This window comes from Canis aureus, chromosome 9 (genome assembly GCF_053574225.1).
Source record: "Canis aureus isolate CA01 chromosome 9, VMU_Caureus_v.1.0, whole genome shotgun sequence".
Taxonomy (NCBI): Eukaryota; Metazoa; Chordata; class Mammalia; order Carnivora; family Canidae; genus Canis; species Canis aureus.
Window position 1 is genome coordinate 65,884,544 of NC_135619.1, and position 26,601 is coordinate 65,911,144.

General features: G+C 39.5%; 1 protein-coding gene and 2 long non-coding RNA genes across 21 annotated transcripts in view; 1 reads left to right on the forward strand and 2 right to left on the reverse strand.

The window, feature by feature from the left end:
- Positions 1 to 16,627, reverse strand: part of BTBD7 (BTB domain containing 7) — a 111,281-nt gene extending 94,654 nt beyond the window's left edge. The window contains exons 1-2 of one of the 7 annotated variants that reach the window (XR_013386766.1): positions 16,377 to 16,625; positions 14,844 to 14,912 (exon numbers count right to left, since the gene is read on the reverse strand). The gene's annotated coding sequence lies outside the window, so the exon portion shown is untranslated. Of the gene's footprint in view, positions 1 to 14,843; positions 14,913 to 15,662; positions 16,107 to 16,376 lie in introns of those variants that run through there. The other 6 variants (XM_077910412.1, XM_077910410.1, XM_077910406.1 and 3 more) reach the window with 6 other exon arrangements.
- The window catches only part of LOC144321062 (uncharacterized), a 29,515-nt gene continuing 19,022 nt past the window's right edge, over positions 16,109 to 26,601 (forward strand). Inside the window, exons 1-2 of one of the 13 annotated variants that reach the window (XR_013386769.1) lie at positions 16,109 to 16,149; positions 16,655 to 17,115. This is a non-coding gene — a long non-coding RNA (uncharacterized LOC144321062). Of the gene's footprint in view, positions 16,150 to 16,338; positions 17,135 to 20,379; positions 21,339 to 26,601 lie in introns of those variants that run through there. The other 12 variants (XR_013386778.1, XR_013386775.1, XR_013386777.1 and 9 more) reach the window with 12 other exon arrangements.
- LOC144321064 (uncharacterized) overlaps positions 21,893 to 26,601 on the reverse strand; it is a 41,266-nt gene continuing 36,557 nt past the window's right edge. The window contains exon 3 of the long non-coding RNA XR_013386784.1: positions 21,893 to 22,254. This is a non-coding gene — a long non-coding RNA (uncharacterized LOC144321064). The remainder of the gene's footprint in view (positions 22,255 to 26,601) is intronic.

Consider the following 26,601-nt stretch of genomic DNA (forward strand, 5'->3'; position numbering starts at 1 on the left):
GTCCATAGTGAATATCATTCTCAGTGGGGAAAAACTGAGAGCCTTTCCCCTAAGATCAGGAACGTGACAGGGACGTCCACTCTCACCACTGTTATTCAACATAGTACTAGAAGTCCTAGCCTCAGCAATCAGACAACAAAAAGAAATAAAAGACATTCAAATTGGCAAACAAGAAGTCAAACTCTCCACCTTTGCAGATGGTATGATACTGTATATAGAAAACTCAAAAGACTCCACCCCAAGAATGCTGAACTCATACAGCAATTTGGCAATGTCGCAGGATACAAATCAATGCATGGAAATCAGTAGCATTTCTATACACTAACAATGAGACTGAAGAAAGAGAAATTAAGGAGTCAATCCTATTTACAACTGCACCCAAAACCATAAGATACCTAAGAATAAACCTAACCAAAGAGGTAAAGGATCTATACCCTAAAAACTACAGAACACTTCTGAAAGAAATAGAGGAAGACATAAAGAGATGGAAAAACATTTCATGCTCATGGATTGGAAGAATTAATATTGTGAAAATGTCTATGCTACCCAGGGCAATGTACATGTTCAATGCAATCCCTATCAAAATACCATGGACATTCTTCACAGAGTTGGAACAAATAAGATTTGTATGATTCTATACAAATCTGAATAGCCAGAGGAATATTGAAAAAGAAAACCAATGCCAGCAGCATCACAATGCTGGAATTCAAGCTTGTATTACAAAGCTGTGATCATCAAGACAGTATGGTACTGACACAAAAATAGACACAGATCAATGGAACAGAATAGAAAGCCCAGAAATGGGTACTCAACTCTATGGCCAACTAATATTTGACAAAGCAGGAAAGAATATCCACTGGAAAAAGGACAGTGTCTTCAATAAATTGTGTTGGGAAAATTGACAGTCACATGCAGAAGAATGAAACTGGAGCATTCTTTTACACCATACACAAAGATAAACTCAAAATGGTTGAAAGATCTAAATGTGAGACAAGAATCCATCAAAATCCTAGAGGAGAACACAGGCAACAACCTTTTTGAACTTGGCCACAGCAACTTCTTGCAAGATACATCTATGAAGGCAAGGGAAACAAAAGCAAAAATGAACTATTGTGACTTAATAAGATAAAAAGCTTCTGTACAGCAAAGGAAACAGTCAACAAAACTAAAAGACAACGTACAGAATGGGAGAAGGTATTTGCAAATGACATATCAGGTAAAGGGCTATTATCCAAAATCTATATAGATCTAATATTCTTTTTTTTTAAAGATTTTAATTATTTATTCATGAGAGACACACACACACACACACAGAGGCAGAGACACAAGCAGAGAGAGAAGCAGGCTCCATGCAGGAAGGTCGATGTGGGAATTGATCCAGGGACTCCAGCATCACGCCCTGGGCCAAAGGCAGACACTTAACCGCTGAGCCACCCAGGCATTCCTAAAGATCTATTTATCAAACTCAACACCCATAAAACAAAAAATCAAATCATGAAATGGGCAGAAGACATGAACAGAAATTTCTCCAAAAAGACATACACATGGTCAAAAGCACTTGCCATCAGGGAAATACAAATAAAACCCACAATGAGATACCACCTCACACCAGGGAAAATAGCAAAAATTAACAAGACAGGGAACAACAAATGTTGGAGAGGATGTGGAGAAAGGGGAACCCTCTTGACCAAAACTGGAACAGGAAGACATAGAAAACCTGAACAGGCCAATAACCAGCAAGGAAGTTGGTGGGAATATGAACTGGTAAAGCCACTCTGGAAAACAGTGTGGAGGTTCCTCAAGAAGTTAAAATAGAGCTACCCTATGACCCAGCAATTGCACTACTAGGTATTTACCCCAAAGATACTGATGTAGTGGAATGCTGGGACACCTGCACCACAATGTTCATAGCAGCAATGTCCACAATAGCCAAACTGTGGAAGGAGCCATGATGTCCTTCGATAGATGAATGGATAAAGAAGATGTGGTATATATATATACATATAAAGATGAATATATATGCATATATATATATACATATAAAGATGAATATATATGCATATATATATATATATATATATATATATATATATATATTTGACAAAGCAGGAAAGAATATCCACTGGAAAAAGGACAGTGTATATGAATAGAATAGACAGTATATATGTCTATATGAATACAAAAGGACAGTATGTGTATATACACACACACACACACACACACACACACACACACACAATGGAATATTACTCAGCCATCAGAAGAGATGAATACCCACAATTTGCTTCGACATGAATGGAACTGGAGGGTATTATGCTGAGTCAATTGGAGAAGGACAATCATATGGTTTCATTCATACGTGGAATATAAGAAATAGTGAAAGGGATTATAAGGGAAAGGAGTGGAACTGAGTGGGAAAAACTAGAGAGGGAGACAAACCATGCGAGACTCCTAACTCTGGGAAACAAACAGAGGGTTGCAGAAGGAGAGGTGGTTTAGGGGATGGGTTAACTGGGTAAAAGGCAATGAGGAGGGCACTTGATGGGATGAGCAATGAGTGTTATACTATATATTGTCAAATTTAATTTAAATAAATAAAATGTAAAAAAAAAGATTTGAACAAATGAGGAATCCAAATGAGACAAATAAGAGAAGGTGTTCAATTATGTTAGTATAAAGGAGATACAACTTAGAACTGCAATAAAATAAAATGACTTATTCATCAGATTGGTAAAAATGAAAAAAAAAGAAACAATTCAAGAGTTGATGAGGATATAGATTAATAGGAACTGTACACTGCTGGTAAAAGTGAGAATAGGAAGACCATTTAAAAAAGATTTACTTACTTATTTGAAAGAGAGCATGGGGATGTGAGGGAAAGGGCAGAAGGCAAAGGAGAGAGAAACCCAAGCTGACTCAGGCTTGAGCATGAAGCCTGGTGCAGGGCTTGATCTCACAACCCTGAGATCACAATATGAACCCAAACCAGAGTCGGACGCTTAACTGACTGTACCACCCAGGCACCCCTAGGAAGAACCATTTGTAAAAGCAGTTTGACATTATGTAGGAAAGATGAAAATTGGCTTGTTCTATGGCTCAGAAATTCTAACATTAGGTATATAGAGAAACTAAGCCCATGTACACAAGAGATATAATAGGAAGGTTCATAGCAGCATTGCTTATATGAGTCAAAAACTGATAGTAATTTAAATATCTATAAATAAGAGCAAGGATAAAAATGTAGTATATTCATGCATTACATGAAATTAAGCTATAAAAAAACAGATGAATCTTAAAAACATGATGTTAAGCCAAAGAAGCAAGATACAGAGGTGATCATACAAGATCAATGCCATGTGTTGTATTATTGTGTTCCATCCTAAGATATGCTTTTTTATTGTTTGTTTTTTACATTTTTTAATGTAAAAAAATAAAATTGATGACCTCTTAGCATTTAGGTCCTGATTTGGTTAAGGTATTTTCCTTTTTCTGAGTGAGATATTAAATAATAGCATCTTAAATTCTATAAAATTAAAAAAAAAAAAAAGCAAAGCTTGGGGCACCTGGCTGGCTCATTTGGAAAAGTGGGTGATTCTTGACCTTGGGGTTGTGAATTCAAATCTCATGTTGGGTAAAGATTACTTAAATAAATCTAAAAATTTTTAAAATAAAACTTAGCATTTTTCAGTTTAAAAAAGAACAGGTGAAGCTAAACCATTTGGTTTATAGATTATATAAACCCTAAATTATATGGAAAAGCAAGGATGAGTAATGGTAATAAAATCTCAAGTATTGAAGATGCCATGGAATATTCTGAAGGTCTAATTAGCAAGGTTGAGGCCAATCCTTAATCCTTTGGAAGGATATCTTTCCCTCACAAAACCTAGAGATGGAATTCACCTCAGTTTACTCAGCATCCTACCTCTAGGTGCATTCTCACACATTGTCATAATCTTACATCCATTTCCCACCTTCCTTTTTCTTCATAACTCCTCATTTTTCCCAATCAAGTGTTCTGAGTGGGATCAATCCCATGTTTTATACCTGGTTTCCTGATTTGAAATTTTCAGCAAAAACTATTCCCATGACTTTAAAGATCAGGTCAGAGGAGGATAATGTAACCCCATCAAGAACCAGGATGTGGTGAAACATTTGCTAGGGCTTCTGGAAGAGAAAATCTCTTCCTCCACAGGAGACGCTGGAAGAGTCTTCCCCTCTTCCATTGAATATGACTGAAAAGCGGTGTGGCCCCAGGAGCTCTTTGCAACCATCTTGCTACCAAGGGAAGTCTGTCTAAGATAATAAGAAAAACTGACATCCTTGTGACATCATTAGAGATACTTAAAATCAGGCTTTACCTGAAACTAGTCCTACTTTTGGCCTTTGAGACTATCTGAGCCTAATTTTATTATTAGGTTTTCTGTAACATTCATTCAAAGTAATCTTGACTGATATATATATAATAATGGTTCTCTTAGAATGCTAAGATAGAGATGAAATGAACATCATCTATTATTATACCAACTTTGTCTGAGACTTTGCAACTAGCAAATTATAATGCTCAGGACTGACTTTTGGTCTTTTGGCTTCAACAGCCAAGGTCTTTCCACTCTAGCATAACAGAAATCCATTGAGAATTTTTGGGTATGGTTAGGAGAGGAAAAGGAATGTCAAATTTAAAAACAAAAAGGTGATAGAAAAAAATTTAAAAAGTTTTCATCACATGTAATTTTTTGCCAAAAAAATAGAGTAGTTCTTTCTCAGGGTTTTTTGTAATAATGGATAGAGGCTTTTGTTGGCTCTCTCATTAGGGCTGTGCTGGCAATTCAAAAGTATGTTACTGATGCTACCAATTGCATAACTCTGTTTTCCCCACCTTTGTGACTCTTCTGCTTTTGTTGCTTGCTTATTTGAGTTTCTCTGTCTTTGAGGTCATGCAATGGTAAAGACAGACACAAATAGACCCAGAGGGATGCACTGCATTCTGCAAAGACCTTTGGTCCTTGAAAGCAATTAAATGTATTCTTCTAGAAAGAGAGAAGTCAAGATGTTTGGACCTGAGGTAGTGCAGTCTTAATTCATTATACAATTTTTTAGAACCTTAACACCCGTTTGTTTAGAGCATGAACATTTATAAAAATCACATTAAAAAGAAATCAGTGGGCGAGTGTGTCTTTCTTATTCATTATATACATAGAGCTCAAAAAAAAAAAAACTGATCTCTAGGCGACAGCTCTAATTAGGTCCTTTTATACAACTGCAGCAGGAAGGTCCCATGTTGTATAGGTCGCTGAGAATATATTGAATCCAGGGCCCACTAAGCCCTTTATTGAAAATTGTAGAGGTTTGAGTTAACAGTGCTAGTCTTTTGTGACTTGGAAAAATTAAACTAAGGAAGGTTGTTTGAACCTATAATTTGAGAAGCTAAAAGTGCCACCTCCTGGGGTAGGGGTAGGCGGCAGGGAGCTTAATTGTGTTGTGGCTGAATTTGGAGTCAGATTTACCGACACTGTCAAAAGTAATTTAAAGTTTTGTCACAGAGGAAGACCTAAAATGTTTGATTCTCACATCAACAGCATTCTAGTCTAAACTTTTAAGATTGGGATTAGTTCAGCCAGGGTTGTCTCTTATGGAGCTTGTTCTTCGCTTCTTTCAGCATTGTTTGTCACTTTTTTTTAATTAAAAAAGAGCAAAAAGGGGCGCCTGAGTGGCTCAGTGGTTAAACATCTGCCTTCAGCTCAGGTCGTGATCCTGAGGTCCTGGGATCAAGTCTCACATCAGGCTCCCTAGAGGGAGCCTACTTCTCCCTCTGCCTATGTCTCTGCCTTTCTCTGTGTGTCTCTCATGAATAAATAAAATCTTTTTTTTTTTTTTTTGAGAAAAAAAAAGAGGGAACAACCTGGAGAAAAAGACTTGACTAATATAGTCCATTAAGACTCTCTTGGTTGCAAGTGATAGAAATCCAGCTCCTACTAGTTTAAGCCCGAAGTGGGATTCCTATAAAGAAAATAAAGAGTGGCCCAAAACATGAGGACGAGACACTCCTCCTGGCTTTAAGAACAGTAAGAACCAGGGATTTGAATATGGTCTGAATGTTCCTTCTGTCCCTTATCTCTGCTTCTTTCAGTGGCCTGCCTTCATTATTAACTCACCATGAAAGGGCTTTCTCCACAGGTAGGAAAAAACCCAAACAAATACCACATGGCTCCTAAATTAAACCATGCATTGCATAAAGCAGTCTGAGTTCTAGCCTGCTGGTCCCAAGCATAACATCCTTGGAGAAGGGCTCTTTGGCCTGGTCTTTGTCAGGAACCCAGCTTTAAGCTAATCAACCAAGGCCAGGAAATGGGGCAAGGCTATACTAAATCAGGTCTTTGGGATTCATTATGTAACCTAGTGTTTAAACTATATCTGGGGATTTAGGAGTCCCCCATACTTTTAGGGGGGTCTTACAATGTCAAAATTATTTTCATTAAAAACAAATAAAAAATTACTTTTTAAATAATACTAAGATATTTGACTTTTTCACTCATTCTCTGAAGAGTATGCAGTGGAATTTTCCAGTTGCTGCATGATATAGGCTATCAGAATAGATTGAATGCAAAAGCAGATGTGAGAAATCAGGTGGACTCATCTTCTGTTAAGTTGGACATTAAAGAGATTTTAGAAATTAAAAATATGCTATGCTTCTCACTATTGCCAATGCAAAATGAACTAGCCTTTTATAATTTCTTTTAAAAAAGGAAGAGGGTTTTATTGAAACCCAAGTGAGGATAGCTGCCTAGGATACATAATCTTCACATGTAAGAGAGAGCTCCAGAGGGATGCCTGGGTGGCTCAGCGGTTGAGCTTCTGCCTTTGACTCAGGACCTGATCCCGGGGTCCTAGGATCTAGTCCTGCATTGAGCTCCCCACAAGGAGCCTGCTTCTACCTCGCCTATGTTTCTGCCTCTCTCTCTCTGTGTCTCTCATGAATAAATAAAATCTTGAGAGAGAGAGAGAGATGGAGAGAGAATGATCCAGAGAAGGAATGTTTAATACAGGGTTATATATGTTTTTTGTTACATCAAGAGTTACAAGTCATCAGGATGAAGGACATTCCAGAAAATTATAAACTTTATCTTATGCTTTTAGTTTGTGCAAGGTTACAGGCTCTGAGAGTATGGGAATGGAACTTAGGGAGATTTTTACTCTTATCTTTAGTTTGAAATGTTTCTTTTAGGTTATTTGCTAACAAAGCAGATGTACAGTGTGTGGTTGGGCAGAAATAGAGCTCATGCTTTGAAGTCATTCTGACCTTGGTAAAAGTTAAAGTATAGCTTCCCTGGGGTCCCAGGAGCAGCGCCCACAAAATGCAAAAAGTTGAAAATGTTCCTTTACACTATTAAAAAAATTGCATTTCATAAAATGTTAGTTATATTACTATGTGATGGGTTTGTTACTGTTATTTTTTTTTTTTAGATTTTATTTTTAAGTAATCTCTACACCCAGTGTGGTCTTAAACTTACAACACTGAAGTCAAGAGTCCCATGCTCTACCAACTAAGCCAGCCAGGTAGGCACCCTGTTACTGTTATTTTTAAGTGAATATTTAAACATTTCTTAATTTTTATTTCTAGTATGGTAAATATTAAAAGTTATAACCTACATAAATGAAAGCTCTTTAGAATAATTTTTAAGGTAATAATTTTTAAGGTAATCCTGAGCTCAGTAAGTTTGTGAATCATGAATGTATCCATGGAAACTTTAAGCCTCAATTTCTTTATCTGTAAATGGGGGTAATAACAATGCTTATCTCATAGGGATATTGGAGGATGAAAACAGTTAATTATAAAGTACTTAGAGCAGTGTTGTAGGAGGGTTAAATCATAATAATAATAGCCTCCACCACCTTGTGGATGGGAGAGAGGCAGTTTTCAGAAGAGAGAGGCTCACAGACTATGTGAAATGTCAACAACATTGGAATCAAAATATAACCATTCAGAGAAATCATACAAAAGTATCAAGGATCCTGTGTTAAGGCACTACACAAAAAGAAGTGCAAGGGTGGAAATTTTCTCATTACTTGGGTTCTATATCTTGATTCAGTAATTTGAGTTTCTCTGACAATGATGTGATAGCTAAAGCTAAGTGTCAGGGTTCCAACTTTCCCCATGTGGCTTCTCTTTACATCTCCTTTGAGTATTTGCTGTCCCTAACCCTCAATTGGCCCTCCCTGTTAGTGATACACAGATGAGTATGATGCACACTTGTAGGTGACACTCTAGGTGCCAAAGACAGCGGTTAGTCCTCTTGGCAATCCTGAATGGTAAACATAGATTTTTAAAATATTTTATTTATTTATTCATAGACAGAGAGAGAGGCAGAGGGAGAAGCAGGCTCCATGTAGGGAGCCCGACCTGGGACTCGATCCTGGGGCTCCAGGATCACACCCCGGGCTGCAGGCAGCACCAAACCGCTGAGCCACCGGGGCTACTTGAATGGTAAACATATTAACTCAATTTCACAAAGGAGGAATCAGAGGCTGAGAAGGAACGTGAGTGGCTCAATGTGATACAATTAAAAAGGAACAGGGCCAGGAATTAAACCTGGATTTGTCAGACCATGGAGTCCAACATCTTCCCAGTATCCCATCCCATTTGCTACTAAAGAGAGGGAAATAAATAGTCCTTCTATTTCACAGTTAGAGATGAAAGGCTTAATCACACCTTTCCTCTTTTCTTTTTTTAAAATTGAGATTTAATTTACATCATTGTATAAAATTAAGGTGTTCAGTGTGTTGATTTGATGCATTTATATACTGCAGTATGATCATCACCATAGCTTTAGCTAACACCTCTGTCGCATTGCATAATGATCGTTTCTTCCTTATAGTGAGACGTTTAGTCTTTTAGCAAATTTGAAGTGTGTAATGCAGTGTTGTTGACTATAATCACTGTGTTGTGCATTAGATCTCCAGAACTTACTCATCCTTTCGTCGCAAGCTTGTATCCTTTATCAGCATCTTCCCAACTTCCCTAGCCCCCAGCCCCTGGTAACCCCCATTTTACCCTCTGTTTCTATGAATTCAGCTTTTTTTAGATACCATGTGAGATAGCCTATGTTATCTGTCTTTCTCTGTCTGGCTTATCTCACTAAGCATAATGTTCTCCAGTTCCATCCAGGTAGCTGTGAATAGCAGGATTTCCTTCTTTCTCATGGCTGAATAATAATCCATTGTGTGTGTGTGTGTGTGTGTGTGTGTGTGTGTGTGTGTATCACCATCTCTATCCATTCATCCTTTGACAGGCACTTAGGTTGTTTCCATATTTCCATATTAAATAATGCTTCAATAATTGGGAGTGCAGATACCTCTTCAGATTCCTCTTTTCATTTCATTTGGGTAAATACCCAGAAGTAGGATTGCTGGATCATGTGGTAGTTGTATTTTAATTCTATGGTGGCTAAACCAATTTACATTCCCACCACCAGCGCACAAGGTTCCCTTTCTCCACATCCTCACCAACACTTATTTTCTTTTGTCTTCTCGATGATAGCTATTTTAATGGGTGTGAGGAGCTATCTCATTGTGGGTTTTTCTTTTTGAGATTTTATTTTTAAGTATACTCAAAATGGGAGTCTAACACCTAGATGGAGTCATGTTTTACCAACTGAGCCAGCCAGGTGCCTCTCATTGTGGTTTTCATTTGCATTTCCCAGTAATTAGTGATGTTCAGCATCTTTTCATGTATCTTCGTCCTTTCTGATATATGCATTTAATGCCAAAAATTTCCCTCTGAGTACTGCTTCAGCTGTATCCCACTAAGTTTGGTGTGTTGCGTTTTAATTTTTATTCAGTTGTAAATATTTTCTAATTTCCCTTGTGGTTTCTTCTTTCACAATGGGTTACTTGGAAGTGTGTTGTTTAATTTTCAAACACTTGAGGATTTTTTTCAGGTACCTTTCTGGTTTTGATTTATAACTTAATTCCATTGTAGTCAAAGAATATACTGTGCCTGAATTCAATCCTCTTAACTTATTGTGACTTGTTTTATGGCATTGAATATGTTCTGTCTTGGAATATATTGTATGTACACTTGAAAAGAAGTGTGTGTTTGAGTATGGTTAAGTGGAGAGTTCTATAAATGTCAATTACTTCAATGTGATGGTGGTGATCACATTGTCTGTTTTATCAGCTATTGAGAGAGGATTTTTGAATTCTCTAACTATATTTTATTTACTTATTTGTTTGTTTATTCATTTATTAAAAGCAAACTCTATGTCTAATGTGGGGCTTGAACTCATGACCCCAAGATAAGAGTTGCATGCTCTGTCTACTGAGCCAGCCTGGTACCCCACCAACTATATTTTCAGCTTTGTTTATTTTTCCTTTTGGTTCCTTCAGTTTTTTTTTCAAATATTTTGAAGTTTTGTTATTAATGCATACACATTTACATCCTCTTATGAACTGTTCTCCCTTAATCTGTGCTAATATTCCTTGTTCTGATATTTACTTTGTCTAACAGTATAGTCACTCCAGTTTTCTCTAATCACTATTTGCATGAGGGGCTTGATCCCAGGACCCTGGGATCATGACCCAAGCTGAAGGCAGACGCTGAACCAAGCCAGGTGCCCTATATCTTCATCTTTTAGACAATATATAGTTGGGTTTTTTAAAAAATCTAAGCTGACAGCCTTTGCTTTTTATAACTTATATTTATTTGTGTTTAATATAAAGGTCTAAACATACATAACTTTTATAGTCATCAACCATGTGGTCCAGGCTCAGATATGTCAGTTGAGACCTAGAATTTGAAAAAAATTCAAAATTTCAAGTTTTCCATTTCAATTTTTCAGATATCCAAAAGGGGACTCATAGACTATAGCAATCCTTCTCAAAATTCTCCTTTTTTCCTTCTGTGTTACAAAGTGTAACTGTTCACACTCCTTTCTTTTCAACTCTTCAGAAGATTGCTCCCAACAGTATCTTCAAAAGAGTGTTTCTGACCCTCTTGGAGGGTGATAGAGGGAAAGAAATTGAGTAGGCAAAACTAGAGTCCTCTTTGGTCCATAGAAGGAGAGAAACATCTGGGAGCAATTATACATTAATAGACTGCATCGAGTTGTGTTCTCCCGCAGTTAATCTTACGGCTGTAAAGAGATGACCAATGTTTAAATTCCCACCATGCATTCATTCCCTCTTTTCACAATCCAGTATGTCCCTTGCCTATTTAACAGCGTCTGCTGTGTGGGAGAGGGTATAATTCCTCTCAGTATTTAATCCTCCACTCTCTCCAGACAATGTCTTTAGTAAAGAAAGAAAAAGAGCACAGAGGTGTGAGCTTTCATTCATTCAACAAACTTTTACTGGGTACCCACTATGTGTAAGGTGCTTTTTGGAGTGCTTTCTGGTAAGCAAGTCAGACAGAACTCCTGCCATCACAACATTTACCTCCTAGCCAAAGAGATGTACAACGAACACACAAAATGTGTAAGTTCAAATGGTGCTTACGGGCCATGAAGAAAGTCAAGCAGAGAAGGGGAAAGAGAACAGTTGGGAGTAAGGTTAGGGGTGTTTTTTGCAGGTAGTCCAGGGACTTAATGATTTAAGGTAGCGAGCTGTGAGAATGTGTTGGGGAGATTTTCCAGGGAGGGACCAGCAAGCAAGACAGAAGAAGCTAAGTGGATTCAAGAGGCTAGTGCGGATTGGACATGAGCAATAAAGGAGAGAGTGGAGACAGGAAGATGAGGTTAGGGAAGTGGCCAGGTACTTTTATTTTTTTATTTGTTTTAAAGATTTTATTTATTCATGAGAGACACACAGAGAGGGGCAGAGACATAGGCAGAAGAAGAAGCAGGCCCCCTGTAAGGAGCCTGATGCGGGACTTGATCCCAGGATCCCAAGATCAAAGGCAGATGCCCAAACGCTGAGCCACCTAGGTGTCCCAGCCAGGTACTTTTATATGGGGCCTGAACTGTTCAGGGTAAGATTCTAGAGCAGAGCTGTCCAAGAGAAATGTGTGAACTCTATTTATAATTTTAAACCTTCTAGCAGCCATGTTAAAAGAACTAAAAAGAAATGGCTATAATTAATATTTATAGTGTATTTTAAACCAAATATATCTAAAATTGTATCACATCAAATATGTAATCAATATAAAAACTTTATTAATGATATATTTTGCATTATTTTTTCTTACTAAATGTAGTGGACTGAATGCTTGCATTCCCCTCCCTCAGTTTCATATGTTGAAATCCTGACTCTTAATGAGATGATATTTGAAGGTGGGGCCTCTGGAAAGTGATTAGCTTATGAGGGTAGAGTCCTCATGAATGGGATCCATGCCTTTATAGAAGAGATCCCAGAGAGTTCCCATCCCCTTTCTCCCCTGTGTAGACACGGTCTGACAGCTTTCCATGAACCAGGAAGTGAGCTTTCACCAGACACCAAATCTGCCTATGCCTTGATATTGGACTTCCCAGCCTCTAGGACCATAAGGAAAAAATGTTTGTTACTTAAGCCTCCCAGCCTGCAGTACTTTGTTATAACAGCCTGAACAGCCTAAGGCACCAAATTTTTGTACTTGGCAGTAACAGTCACAGTTCAATTTGGAAGCTAGTTTTCATCCAAAATACTTCCACTATATTTAGATTTCATAAAATGTATAGCTGAAAAAGTAGACTGAAATGCCCACAGTCTTACCAATATAGAAGTTCTCTAATAAATTAATCAGGTATAAAATTAAAATTAAGTAATATTCAAATTCAAATTCAATAATATGAAAAATTCTGTTATTTAGTGGTATTTGCCACATTCCAAGGGCTCAGAAGGCACAGAAAGCTAGTAGATATTGTATTGGATAGCACATGTGGCTAGTGGGTATCAATCACTGCAATGATTTCTCACTCTATATATCTCCACAGAACAGCCAGGGCGATTGTCCCTGGTTAGAGCCCTTAGTGGCTTCCCATGACATTTAGTAAATCCCAATGACTCAAGTGGGACATTCACTTTGAGGCAGATGAAAAGCTCCCATGTTTACCAATATTTCTTCCTTCCATTACAATGATAGTAAAGAAGTATAAGAGGAAATCAATCCATGAGTGAAAGTAGAGGTGGAAGAGCAGGGCTATATTAGCAAATCAAGTTTTGGTGAGCTTCTCTAAGATTGAAGGCAAATCAACAAAATTGATTGGTAAAGCAGAGAAGAAGGAGCCACAGCTTCAAGTACACAAGAAGCTGCAGGGGAAAAGAGAGATGCCTTCCATTTAAATGATCTCAGATACTTAAATGATTGGCTACAAAGACCTAGAGTGGGAAGAAAGGCACAAGTTCAAGGTAACTGATGGAAAACAGTGTGTAGGAGGTATGTGTGGATCAGCTGGTTCTCTTCTCTTCCCTCAACTTTGTGCATATTTTGGCAGTGTTTGTCCTAGGCAGTAGCTAGAGAACTCTTCTAAAGAAACCAAGTTATGTCCTGGGATGGCAGTAGTTAAAAGCCCAGAGTAGGGCAGCCCGGATGGCTCAGGGGTTTAGCACCGCCTTCAGCCCAGGGTGTGATCCCGGAGAACTGGGATCGAGTCCCACATCGGGCTCCCTGCATGGAGCCTGCTTCTCCCTCTGCCTGTGTCTCTGCTTCTCTCTCTCTCTCTCTCTCTCTCTCTGTCTCTCATGAATAAAAATAAATAAAATCTAAAAAAAAAAAAAAAAAAAGCCCAGAGTAGAACCTTATGCACTTGGGACACCTGGGTGGCTCAGTGGTTGAGTATTGGCCTTTGGCTTCGGGCATGAACCCAGAATCCCAGGGTCGAGTCCCACATCAGGGCCCGTGTAGAGCCTGCTTCTCCTTCTGCTTATGTCTCTGCCTCTCTCTCTCTCTCTCTCTCTCTCTGTGTGTCTCATGAATAAATAAATAAAATCTTAAAAAAAAAAAAAAAGGAAGCTTTAGCATGGGGGTGAGAGAGGAAGTCTTCCTGCCTGCCTGTTGAAGTAGTCAGCCTGCACATACAGATCACATAATCAGCATTTTCATTCTGGAAAGAGATTGGTGATAGAAAAGAACCCAAGTAATTCATCTGGCTCCTCATATTCAAAAACACAAAAGGAAAAAAAACACAAAAGGACAACCGAGGGCCATAAGATGGTTGCACAAAACCAACAGAGCCAAAATGAAGAAGACTTCACCCTAGGAGAACAGAAATAGTTCAGGGAACAGTGGTGAACTTTTTAAAAAGTTAAAATTGGGCAGCCCCCGTGGCGCAGTGGTTTAGCGCCGCCTGCAGCCCAGGGCGTGATCTGGAGACCCTGGATCGAGTCCCACGTCCGGCTCTCTGCATGGAGCCTGCTTCTCCCTCTGCCTGTGTCTCTGCCTCTCTCTCTCTCTCTCTCTCTCTCTGCATCTCTATGAATAAATAAATAAAATCTTTAAAAAATAAAAAGTTAAAATTAATATTCTCAGAGAAATTTGAGGAGACAGTGCATCTATAAAATATAAATAGGAGACTCTTAAAAAATACCCCATATAGGGGTGCCTGGCTGGCTCAGTCAGAAGAGCATGTGACCCTTGATCTCAGGGTCATGAATTTGAGCCCCACAGTAGGTGGAGAGATTACTTAAAAACCCAAATAAGTAATAAGTATTAGAAATATAATTCTAAAATGGAAAACTCAACAGAAAGGCTAGAGAAAAAAGTCAAGGGAATTTCTCAGAATGTAGAGCAAGAGGACAAAAAGAAATATTGAAATGCAGAGATGACCCACAAAGAAGAGCCAACATACATCTAATAGGAGTTTCAGATTGAGAGTAGAGAAAAAGTAGATCTCCCAGAAAGGAAAGCTCCATGTCTTCAAATAGAAAGGTCTCACCCTGTGCTAATCCATTTGAATGATAGCCATATCTTGGAGAAACTTCACAAGTCCAAAGATAAAAGAGTCCTAAAAAGATTCCAAAAAGAAAAATAAATCAGAAGTTGAGAACAATATTGGCATCACACTTCTTATCAGTTACACTATATACTAGAACACAAGGGAATAATGCCTTTAAAATTTCTGGGGGACAATGAGTTTGAGCCTCGAATTTTATAGCCAGGCAAATTAGCATTTAAGTGAGGAGCAGAATAAAGTTGTCTTTTTTTACTTCCAAGGACTGAGGAAATTTATCATTTATAGATCACTCCTAAAAGAACTGTTTAAGGGTATACTACAGGAAAATGAAATAGGCATCTAAAAAAGAGGAAGATAATTAGGTTGAAGGAGTTGGGCAATCATAGGAAATCCTAGAATGCAATAGGCTTGAAAAGGAAACTGTGAAGAAATCAGATCTTCTTAGAGACTGAAACAGGTTTATTACAGTATTACATTTTAAAAACCGCAGTATATTCCATTTTTCCTTCCAGAGCTACAAGTCTGGGATGCCACCTTCTCCACTAGGTCCACACTCTTATTTGATCCTGTCACGAATGTTTTTTTTATATTATCAGTGCACTAGAGGTAATTCTTCTTTGGTTTTCAATGTTGGGAATTAAATTATAGACAAAAGTATGGAAAATGTAGCTAACATTAGAGAACAGAATATAAATGTTACAAACTCTGCCAATGAGAAGTAATGCTCGTTGAGAGGTACAGGTGCCGAGGACAGAAAGACAAAGGGAAGTTAAGTGAAGGGTGTTGAATCTTTTGCCTTACCGAGCAGAAAATTAAGACATGCTGTGCGCGGGGTTGGAGGACTGGGCAGGGAGAACAGGGGAGAGGGCAGCTTGGGAAGGGTAAGACACTGAGCTCAGGTGCACAGGGATGAGGGCTAACGGGTGTGATCTGCAGGGAGGCGGGTGTCAAACGGCAGCAAACGAGTGTGAGGCTTGGGTTGAGCGGAAGGAGTGGGGACATGGGCGGAGCTTAGCATGTTTCTGAGCGGAAGGGGCGGGGCAAGGGGAAAAGATGAACAGGGGGGAGGGGAGGGATGCCCTTTGCATCCAGCGCGCCTGCGCAAACCAGATGTGTGGGAGCTCACGCCGTCCTGCCTTCCCTCGCTTGGCCTGGCGCGTGCGGTGTCGTCGGCCTCGCCTCGCCTCGGCGGCGCCCGCCTGTTGGTTCTTTGTCGGCTTCCCAGCTGCCGCGTGACCCCCCGGGCCTGCAGCCCCGCCGCCGCCGCCAGCGCCCCAAATAGTCCTTGGTGAGGGGAAGGCCCACGCTTCAGGGCGGCGCGGAGCGGGGTGCGGGCGGGCGAGGGGCGCCCCAACGGGCGGGGACCTGAGGGCCCGGGGCTCGTGTGGGGCGGGGGTGCCCGGGAGGCCGCCTCCCAGCGGCGCAGACGGTAAGGGCAGAGCCGTGGCCGCCCCGCCCCGCCCGCCCGGCGCCTGCCGCCCCCGAATGCCCCTCAGCGGTGCGGACGCCCGTTACCTGCCCTCTCACCGGGGGACTCCTGGGCAGCCTCTGCGCTCCGGGGTTCCGAGGTCGGAGCTGTGGGGGAACCGTTAGAAGAGAGAGGCGCTGCCTTCCAAAGATCGAGGTTGCGTCGTCTGGAAAAGGAGGTCCTGCCCCCGAGGCTCTCCCTGAGGCGGCCTGAGGAGCACGGCGGGCGGCCCCGCTTCCTCAGGTGGACGCGGACGCGGTTGGGCCGCGAGTGGCCGGGCCGGTGAGCCGCACGCACCGACGTGGCTTCCGGTCTTCCCTCCCAGGACGGCACCGGCGGGCGGGCTCGAGGTGCTGTTTGTGACCTCCTCAGCGCCTACCCGCACGGTGGGTGGCAGATGCGAGGCCGTGGGGTGCCGCCCCGCCCATCCGGCGGCTGTCAGTGAGTAACCCTGCTTAGCGGGGGTGACGGCACGACCACTGTGGGGATCCGGCTTCATGACCGTGCGTGTCTGGTCCCTGTTTCGCACTTCTCTGGTACTGTGCCTTGCGTGAAGATGAGTGTGTATACCCACTTAAAAATGTTAAATCAAGCCGAACCATTCATGCACGGTCTGTGATCACAGATTATTTTCTGAGCGTCCTGAAAGCTGATAAAGAATTTCAGGATGATGACCACGACCGTGGGAACAGCAGCGAGAGGGCAGACTGGGTGACGGAGATCCGGACATCAAGTGTATTTTATAGGAGTGAATGCATGTATCTTAGTGACACCAGCATTAGGAGGGTATGTATATAACGGTAAGGTAAGTTTATTTATTTATTTATTTTTTGGTAAGGTAAGTTTAGTTAAATGATTTTCTTTTTTAAAAAAGTTTATTTAGGGCAGCCCCCGTGGCTCAGGGATTTGACCCCGGCTCCGGCCCAGGGCGTGATCCTGGAGTCCTGGGATGGAGTCCACATCGGGCTCCCTGCATGGAACCTGCTTCTCCCTCTGCCTGTATCTCTGCCTCTCTCTCTCTCTCTCTCTCTGTGTGTCTCTCATGAATAAAGAAATAAAATCCTAAATAAGTAAGTAAATAAATAAATATTTATTTATTTGAGAGAGAGAGAGAGAATGAGCAGCGGGGAGGGGTAGAGGGAGAGAGAGAGAAGCAGACTCCCTGCTGACCAGGAAGTACAATTCAGGGCTGCCTCGCAGGAGGAGGAGATTATGACCTGAGCAGAAGGCAGACGCTTAACCAACTGAGCCATAGGGGGGTGGGGGGTGGCGGTGAGAGTTAAAAGAATCTTAACTAGTTTTATGTTCCATTAGTACTACCCCTTATTCTAATGAGATCCAGACTTTACTTTTCACTGTGAAAATACAAGTTTTTATTAATTTGCCTTCAATTTACCTGTACATTCTGGGATTTAGTCTCATTGTACTTTATTTGTACCTCTCATTGTTTATTGATTTTGTTATTCTAAATTGCCTTTCAAGTTTGAAGAATCACATACACCTTTGAATTTTATGTTATTCACTTTTTTTTTTAAAGTAGGCTTCATGCCCAGCATGGAGCCCAGTGCAGGGCTTGAACTCATGACCCTGAGATGAACACCTGAGATGAGATCAAGAGCTAGACGTTTAACCAGCTGAGCCGCCCAGGGGCCCCATACCTTTATTTGAATTTTGGTCACTTTGCCCATTATGGTGACTGTGGGCGACCGACCTAAACTCTGAACCTGTTTCCTTATCTATATAATGGGAACTTAAAATTACTCTCTTGAAGGGATGTTGTGGGGGAATAAAACACTGAACAAAGATAAAACACCCCCCAGCATAGTGCCTGAAACAGAGTAATCAATAGAAGTTATTGTTAAGAAATATGTGTATGTTAATATTCATTCATCAAGTATCATATTTATGTTATGTACCAAGTATTGTCAATGAACTGAAAATAGATCTCTGTCTTTATAGAGTGTAGAGGACTTGGATTCTGTTTACTTCAATATTGTATTTGCATTTTGAAATTTATGTTGGTGTGTTACGTTTCTCTAGAGAAACTGAGCCAATTGTGTATATTTATATATATATATATATAGAGAGTGAGAGATTGACTGATTTTAAGGAATTGGCTTACAATTGTGGATGCTGGCAAGTTCAAAATCTAGGTAGAGGTCTCTGGCAGGCTGGAGACAGGAAAGAGTTGCAGTTTGAATCTGAAGTCAGTTAGCTGGTGGAATTAAACTCTCAGAAGAAGTCAGGGTTTTTCTTAAGACCTTCAATTGCTTGGATGTGGCTTACCCGCATCATGAGGGCAATCTGGATTAGTTAGAGTCTACTGATCTAAATGTTATTCCTGTCCAAAAATTACCTTCACAGATCTAGTATGGCATTTGACCAAATATCTGGGTATTGCAGCCTACCTAAGTTGACAGAATTAAACTGTCATGATGGAGTAAAATAAATTTTCAGAGGGAAACCATGAAAAGGATTTGATACCTCTAAAATTTAGAAGTATGAATACAGTGGGAAATTGAAATCTTATCCATTTAAGATTCACCTTCTCAGGACATGTGGGTGGCTTGGTTGGGCCTCCATTCTTTTTTTTTTTAATATTTTATTTATTTATTCATGAGAGACACAGAGAGAGAGAGAGAGGCAGAGACACAGGCAGAGGGAGAAGCAGGCTCCATGCAGGGAGCCGGGACGTGGGACTCGATCCCGGGTCTCCAGGATCACACCCTGGGCTGCAGGTGGCGCTAAACTGCTGCACCACCAGGGTTGCCCTTGGGCTTCCATTCTTAATTTCAGCTTGGGTCGTGATCTCAGGGTTAGGAGAGTAAGCCCTGCATCAGGCTCTGTGCTCAGTGGGTTGTCTGCTTGGAATTCTCTCACTCCCTCTCTACCTCCTACCCATGCATATGTCCACACACTCTCTTGCTAAATAAATAAAATCTTAAAGAAACAAAAAGATTTACCTTCTTTGTTCACTGGTGGTAAGTCCACTCTTAGACCCTTTAAAGAACTCTGGCCCATCAGGACACAGACTTAATATTTTGGTTTCTTGTTCCACCAAGACCATGTTCTGCTGTCCATTTTGAACCTTTTTCTTCTCTGACTTGGATGACTTTGTGCTTAAGCTTCTGATGCCTGCCTCTATGTGTTCCAGCTAATGACAGGAAAATGGTTTATCTTTGTCTTGGTTAGGGAGGACTATTGAACTATAGGAGTCTTTACCGTAAAAAAGACTTTAGCACCTAATTTTCTGAACCATTTATTTGACATTTATCATTTTCATGGAATAATGCTGTGTTGGGAAGTGGTAGCTCATTTTGATGACTGAACTCTATTGCCCTATCATGTGACTTAAGTTTTAGCACATAAAGTTGTCACATTCAAAGTAAAGTTGATTCTTATTACTTGGGGTAGTTGTGTTTTATAAAGTTACCATGAACACTGAATTAGTGAATACTGAACCATTGCTCCTAGGAGAAATACCAGGTTACATTCCTGTGAGCCGCTGGTCAACATTTTTGTCAATCTATCAATATATAACTTTGTTTTATGTGTGTTTCTGTTAAAAGTTACCTTATTTAATATGTATTAATGGGACGCCTGGGTGATTCAGCGCCTGAGCATCTGCCTTCAGCTCGGGGCGTGGTCCCGGAGTCCCGGGATCGAGTCCCGCATTGGGCTCCCTGCATGGAGCCTGTTTCTCCCTCTGCCTGTGTCTCTGCCTTTTTCTGTCTGTGTCTCTCATGAATAGATAAATAAAATCTTTTTTAAAAACCCCCCAAAACCCAAAATGCTATTTGACCTCAACATTGCATGATTCAAAATTTTTTGTCACTCTGCATGTCTGTGAGTGATGTGAAAAGTGTTGCATTGGTTTTGGGTTTGAAAATAGTTTTAGTGAGTTTAGGAGTATTTGTAGACATAGTACCTACAAATAATGACGATTAAGTTTTATTCTTATTTTTAATGATTTTATTTATTTATTCATGAGAGACACACAGAGAGAGAGAGAGAGGCAGAGACACAGGCAGAGGGAGAAGCAGGCTCCATGCAGGAAGCCCAAAGTGGGACTTGATCCCGGGTCCCAAGGATCACACCCTGGGCTGAAGGTGGCACTAAACCACTGAGCCACCTGGGCTGCCCAGGTTTTATTTTTAAATAAAACTTCTTTTGAGAAGAAGTAAGTGGAGAAACCTCATCCCCTGAGGTTGGATTTTTGAGAACTAACTTTAAAAATGTGAGTTTGACTTTGGGGAATAAATGAAATAGTGCAATTTTTGGCTTAAAATGATATTTAAAAGATATTTTATTTATTTATTCATGAGAGACACACAGAGAGAGAGGCAGAGACATAGGCAGAGGAGCAGGCTCCGCTCAGGGAGCCCAATGTGGGACTCCATCTCAGAACTCCAGGATCATGCTGTGAGCCAAAAGCAGAGCTTAACCACTGAGCCATCCAGGTGTCCCAAAATGAAGTTTTTTAAAACAAACTTTTATTTATTTACTTCTTAAAGATTTTATTTATTCATGAGAGACACAGAGAGAGGCAGAGACATAGGCAGAGGGAGAAGCAGGCTCCTTACAGGGAGCTAGTTGTGGGACTTGATCCCCAGACCTAGGATCATTCCCTGAGCTGAAAGCAGACACTCAACCACTCAGCCACCCAGGTGTCCCTAAAATGAGATTTGATAATGACCTGGTGAAACTGACAGAGGGAAACTACAAAACGATTGTAAAATATTTTGATAGTGGTATCATTGGTGGATTAGATAGAACTTTCACTATCCATTTCCCGGAGATGTACTTTATTGGCCTACGTTTGAAAAACAGTTACTCGTTAGTGGTTATATATATTGCCTATCTGTCTCATATTCACAGCCAAATTTAAAATTCCTTGAGGAAGGGTAAGGTATGATAATGTTTTTAATCCTTAGGTGTAGCATTGTGAATAAATAAAAATATTTGCTTTGATCAGAAGACTGAAATGACTCCCTCTTTGCTATAAACAGGTATTTATTGAGCTTCTATTATGTAGTCTATACATAGGAGTATGGATAGTTCCTATTCTGTTGTTTTTATAGCACATAGCTGAAAACTATGTGAGATTTGTTTTGTTTGTTTTTTAATATACCAATTGAGTGGTTAAGCTGCTGGTAAGACAAATAGGATTCATCTCACTTGCCAAATTCATCTTTTCTAGTAATGGCTCTCTGTAGTGCTGTGTTGAGGAAGATTATAAAAGAAATGGAATAACTTCAATCAGCAGTGTAAATAAAATATATCATCTATACTGATTCAGCATATCAATTTTTCTTTGATAACGTTTGGCAAAGAAATTCATAGAGATTGTAAATTAAGGTCTTTATGTAAGGACTTAGAATTGCATAATTTATTAATTTTTAAGCGTAATGAACACAGTAAGTTTTAAGCATGGTGTATACACAGTATTTGTGGTAGATATTCTTAGATTCTTAAAAGAAAGGTTGATAATTATGAAATATTTCTATTTAGAAGGGTAAAGTGAGTTATTTTTCAATACAGAAAAACCATTTTCTGTAGAAAGTTCTATTTATTTTTAAAGTTCTGTTGCTATGGCAAATTGCTGAATTTGGGTAAATCACTTCTAGAATTCTGTTTCCTTTTCTGTAAAATGAACAGGTTGACCTAGACCAGTGATTTTTAACTTTCTTCTTTATTCGAATTGATATATCATTATTGAAATATTTTGCAATTTTCCATGTGAACAGGGCATTTTGATTTTTTAAAATAGTAACCCGGGATCCCTGGGTGGCGCAGTGGTTTGGCGCCTGCCTTTGGCCCAGGGCACCATCCTGGAGACCCGGGATCGAATCCCACGTCGGGCTCTGGGTGCATGGAGCCTGCTTCTCCCTCTGCCTGTGTCTCTGCCTCTCTCTCTCTCTGTGACTATAATAAATAAAATTAAAAAAAAATAAAATAAAATAGTAACCCGAGTTAGTAAGAATTAAACTTTGTAAATCAAGTATTAATGTATTTAAAAGTATTTAAGAATTAATAATTATATAAAATTGATCCTATTTACAATTCTTCATGAATAAACATGTATGCATAATATTATAATAGTTGGGTTGGCCCTACAGTGGGTAAAATGACTTCTCTAATGTCATCTATATTATGTTAGCCTTCATTTTCTCATGTTCATCACTACACTGTTGCCATCATACTTTTACTTGGCATCACTTAGACTTCCACTCGATTCTCCTCCATCAAGACCTTGCTTTCTTTTTTTTTTTTTTTAACTTTTTCAGCCTTTCTACCTTATCCACTTTATTTAAATGTTCTATTGCCAATACCTTTAAATTATTTGCCCTTTTATTTTTTTTTTGTTTGTGTGCCCTCCAAAATACAAACCATGGGTAAATCGTAGTCCCTCAATTTTGGCTTGGGCAAGTGCTGCACAGGAGATCACAGAATCAGACTATTAGTGCTATTAGAAATCCATTGTCTCTAAACTCATAACCCTGCAGTGCTTCTTAAAACTCTTTTCTGTTTTTCTTTTGGTCAAAGTGGCTAATTTAAATCTCACGTATCTTGACTTTTTATTTTATTAGCTTTCTATTCAATCTTAGCGAACTATTTCATTTTCTTATTTATAGAGAAGTTGTAACTATTCCTTAGTTATTGCCCCCTATTTATAAATATAGTTGAATTCTACCCATCTTTCCTCTAGTGGCAGTAGAAGGAGAATTACCATTATAAGGCTGATCTGTTTGCCTATGCTGGGTCCTACATCTTTATCCTATGGGATACAAAGCTCTAGAAATTGTCTAAATTTGATTCCTCACTACTGATTCTATCTCATATAATTTAAGTATGCTCAGCTTCCAGTCTTTAAAAAAGAAGAAAAAGCCCTAAGATCCCCCTTTAATATAAGGATCCAAGTTTTTTGGTAGCTTTATTGTAATACTTGCTTTATTATGGTGGCCTGGAAGTGAAGCCAAAATATCCAGTTAGCCTGTAATTGAAAATTTATTTCTGCTTCTATCATTCCATTGATGCTGCTATCCAAAGTCATCAGTGGTTCTGTCACTAAATCTAGTAGATAGTTTTTAGTCCTTTTTTGCAGTAGTTGGTATTATTTATTCTGTTTTTGAAATATAGGCATACCTCAGAGATATTAAGGGTTTGATTCTAGACCATCACAATAAAATAAGCCAAATGAATTTTCTGATTTTCCAGCTCATAATGAAATTTATGTTTACACTTCACTGTAGTTTATTAAATGTTCAGTAGTATTACATCTTTAAAAACAATGCACATACCTTAATGTAAAAAATAATATTGCAAAAAAAAATCCTATAATCTCAGCTTTCAGCAAGTCAAAATCTTTTTGTTGGTGAGGAGGGTCTTACCTCAATGTGAATGGTTGCTGACCAGGGTGCTGGTACTTAAGTATGGAGTGGCTGTGGCAACTTCTAAAATAAGATAACAGTGAAGTTTGTCCCACTGATTGGCTCTTCTGTTCACAATTTCTCTGTAGCATGTGATGTTTTTTGATAGCATTATTCTCAAAATAGAATTTCTTTTGAAACTGGATTCATTCTTCTGTAATGCTGCCACTGCTTTATCAACTAAGTTTATGTAATATTCTAAACTTTTTGTTATCTTTTCAACAATCTTCACTGGGGTAGATTCCATCTTAAGAAGTCACTTTCTTTGCCTATCCATAAGCAGCAACTCTTCATTTTTTTAAAACTTTAATCATAAGATTGCAGGAATTCAGTCACATCTTCAGGCTCCACTTTTAATTCTAATTCTTTTGCTGTTTCCACCATATCTTCAGTTTCTTCCTCCACTGAAGTCTTGAACTCCTCAAAGTCATCAATAAGGGTTGGAATCCACTTCTTTCAAACTCCTGTGAATGTTGATATTTTGACCTTTTCCAATGAATCATGAATGTTCTTAATGGCAAAGAATAATGAATCCTTTCCAGGTTTTCAATTTATTTTTCCCAGATTCATCACAGGAATCATTGTCTGTGGCATCTGCAGCTTGTCATGTTATTAAGTAGTAAGACTTGAAACTCATAATTATTCCTTGACCCATGGACTGCAGAATGGATGTTATGTTAGCAGTTATGAAAACAACATTCATGTCCTTGTACACCTCCATCAGAGCTGTGGCTGACCAGTTGCATTGTCAATGAGCAGTAATATTGTGAAAGAAATTTTTTTTCCCTGAGCAGTAATTCCTAGCAATGTGCCTAAAATACTCAGAAAACCATGTTGTAAACAGATGTGCCTTCATCCACGCTTTGTTTATAAACACTGGCAGAGTTGGCCTGGGACAGAAAGCCAAGATATGGTTAAGTCTCTATTAATTATGCAGTAAGAGGGAATCAGAATAATGTGGTATACTCTGAAGGTAAGCTTAGCTCCAAGGGACTAGGAATTCTCAACTTACTGCTCACTGGTTCCCTTTAATGGTTTTCCAGATCTGCTGTCAAATTTTGATTCATGTACACAATGCGTTTTGATTATAGCTAAGTGTTCAAGCATACCTTGGAGATATTGTCTGTTTGTTTCCAAACCACTGCAATAAAGCAAGTCAAATTTTTTGGTTTCACAGTGCATGAAAAAGTTATGTTTATATTATAGTGTAGTCTCTTAAATGTGCCATTGCATTATGTCTAAAAATACAATGTATATACCTTAATTAAAAGATATGTTATTGCCAAAAATGTTAACAACTGGGGCCTTTGGGTGGTGCAGTTGGTTAAGCCTCCAGCTCTTGGTTTTGGCTCAGGTCATGATCTCAGGATTGTGAGATTGAGCTCTGCATCAGACTTTGCTCTCAGTGCAGAGTCTGGTTAAGACCCTCTTCTTCTGCCCCTACCTCTTGCACACTCACTCTCTCTCAAATAGATAAATAAATCTTTAAGAAAAATGCTTACCATTATTTGAGCTTTCAGTGAGTCAATCTTTTTGCTGGTGAAGGGTTTCGCTTCAATGGCTGCTGAAAGTTGGGGTGGCAGTGGCAACAGTGAAGTTTGCCTCATTGATAGGCTCTTTCTTTTACAAATCATTACTCTGTAGCATGCAGTGAGTAATAATATTTTGAAATATTACCAAGCAGTAGATCTCAATAGTGGGCTTAAAACATTCAGTAAACCATCTTGTAAACAAATGGGCTGTTATCCAGGCTTTGTTGATCCATTTATAAAATAGAGCATAGGCATGGTAGATTTAGAATAATTCTTAAATGCCCTGGGATTTTGAGAATGGTAAATGAACATTGGCTTCAACTTAAAGTCATCAGCTCCATTTGCCCCTAACAAGAGAAGAGCCATCCTGTGGTTTGAAGCCTTTTATTTTTTTTAAAAATTTTTTATTGGTGTTCAATTTACTAACATACAGAATAACCCCCAGTGCCCGTCACCCATTCACTCCCACCCCCGACCCTCCTCCCCTTCTACCACCCCTAGTTCGTTTCCCAGAGTTAGCAGTCTTTACGTTCTGTCTCCCTTTCTGATATTTCCCACACATTTCTTCTCCCTTCCCTTATATTCCCTTTCACTATTATTTATATTCCCCAAATGAATGAGAACATATAATGTTTGTCCTTCTCCGACTGACTTACTTCACTCAGCATAATACCCTCCAGTTCCATCCACGTTGAAGCAGATGGTGGGTATTTGTCATTTCTAATAGCTGAGTAATATTCCATTGTATACATAAACCACATCTTCTTTATCCATTCATCTTTCGTTGGACACCAAGGCTCCTTCCACAGTTTGGCTGTCGTGGCCATTGCTGCTATAAACATCGGGGTGCAGGTGTCCCGGCGTTTCACTGCATCTGTATCTTTGGGGTAAATCCCCAATAGTGCAATTGCTGGGTCGTAGGGCAAGTCTATTTTTAACTCTTTGAGGAACCTCCACACAGTTTTCCAGAGTGGCTGCACCAGTTCACATTCCCACCAACAGTGTAAGAGGGTTCCCTTTTCTCCGCATCCCCTCCAACATTTGTTGTTTCCTGCCTTATTAATTTGCCCCATTCTCACCAGTGTGAGGTGGTATCTCATTGTGGTTTTGATTTGTATTTCCCTGATGGCAAGTGATGCAGGGCATTTTCTCATATGCATGTTGGCCATGTCTATGTCTTCCTCTGTGAGATTTCTCTTCATGTCTTTTGCCCATTTCATGATTGGATTGTTTGTTTCTTTGGTGTTGAGTTTAATAAGTTCTTTATAGATCTTGGAAACTAGCCCTTTATCTGATATGTCATTTGCAAA